General features: G+C 48.4%; 1 pseudogene; it reads right to left on the bottom strand.

Annotated features, from left to right (window-relative positions):
* Positions 1 to 227: 227 nt before the first annotated feature.
* LOC114218751 (transcription elongation factor SPT4-A-like) lies at positions 228 to 809 on the bottom strand (annotated as a pseudogene).
* Positions 810 to 1,571: the final 762 nt, after the last annotated feature.

A 1,571-nucleotide genomic window follows, 5' to 3' on the forward strand; every position in this document is an offset into this window, starting at 1 on the left:
ATCACCCAACCAACTGAGCCACCCAGGCGCCCAAGATTTTATTTTATTTATTTATTTATTTTTTGGCGGGGGAGGCTTAAGAACTTTCCTAGGGGTTCATGTTTATTTGGCATTTGACCCAGAGTCCTGCCCATGGGCAAGGGCACAGACTGGGTCTCCTACCCCTCATTCAATTCAGTCTCTGTTAATCCACCAGCCCAAACCAGCCCAAATCCCCCCACCCCTGCCCCCAGCAGCAGTCCAAAGGTGAAATGGCTCAGGGACACGCTGTGGTCTCTCAATAGTCCGCTGAGTCTCAGAGTTGGAGGGTGGGGAGTATCTTAGGTTCTGTCCATTTAGTTCCGTAACAAAAAATAAGCAGATGCAGGAGGTGGGGAGGAGAGACAATGGCAGCCATGCATCTTGCTACGTCTTCATAGCCGTGTCTCTGGATTTGTAGGCCACTCCTCGACTTTTCAGCTCTCACACAATTCCTTGGGGAAGGCGACCAGTGACTGACACTGCATACACACCTGGCTTAAAGTTACTGACTCACTGCCACTTGGAGACCCAGCTGTCCTCTGGACTCATCATCGCAATGATTCCGTCAAAGGAAGAGCTGGTGCAGTCATATACCATCTCCCGGTTACCCTTCATCTGAAGGTATGCATCACAATTGTCGCAACCATCATATTCAAACTGGGCTATAGTCTTGACCAACAAACACAGCAAACAAGCCCGCAGATGCCGCAGGTCCTTCGGCACTGTCTCCAGGGCCATCCTCTCTGACAAAAGAACAGCAAAGGACTGGGCCACAGATTACTCAGCCGCAGGAAGTAAACCCCAAGATTTTATTTTTAAGTAATGTCTATACCCAATGTGGGGCTCAAACCCACAACCCCAAGATCAAGAGTCTCACACTCTACTGACTGAGCCAGCCAGGCACCCCTCTATCTCGTGTTATAAAGGACCTGTTTTATTCTCCTTTATCTCCCCAGATCTCAGCTCAGGGCCTTGCACAGAATGAGTAACAAATATTTAATGAAAGAATCCATTTTCACCCAAACCATTTCCCGTGCTGTGCTTGGAGTAATTTCAGTTAATGTTTACTGATCTGCTTTAAAGCACAGCCCTCCTGTTCTGGGCCAGCCAAGCCACTCCCTCCATCTCATTCTCCAGGCTCAAGCAGAGGGCCTACCATGCATCTGGTACCTTCCTGGGCATAGTCTCCTTCAGAAACCTCCTGAAAGTCTGGCCCCTAATAACAAGCACTAATATTCACATAGCTCTTTCAGGTTGAAGCAGCACTGTCAGACTCATTTGATCTGCCCAGCCACTCAGTGAGTGCTGCAGGTGTCATGATCCCCATTTTGCCGATATGAAGACCGAGGTCCAGAGATATCAAATGATTGACCCTCGTCCACACAGAAAGTCTCCAGAATTGAATCCAACTTTTCTCAAGCGAGAGCCCTTGCTTTTCTACTACAGAAATCTTCATGGGAGTTGACAGGTCAGCATGGTGTAGAAGGAAAGGCTGCTGGCTTGGTGTAAGTCAGCCTTTGAGTCTGAGTTTCAGCTTCATCGCTTAGTAA

Source organism: Eumetopias jubatus, unplaced genomic scaffold (assembly GCF_037043125.1).
Source record: "Eumetopias jubatus isolate StellerSeaLion01/CBP00866 unplaced genomic scaffold, mEumJub1_p1.0 scaffold_13, whole genome shotgun sequence".
In the NCBI taxonomy this organism is placed as follows: domain Eukaryota; kingdom Metazoa; phylum Chordata; class Mammalia; order Carnivora; family Otariidae; genus Eumetopias; species Eumetopias jubatus.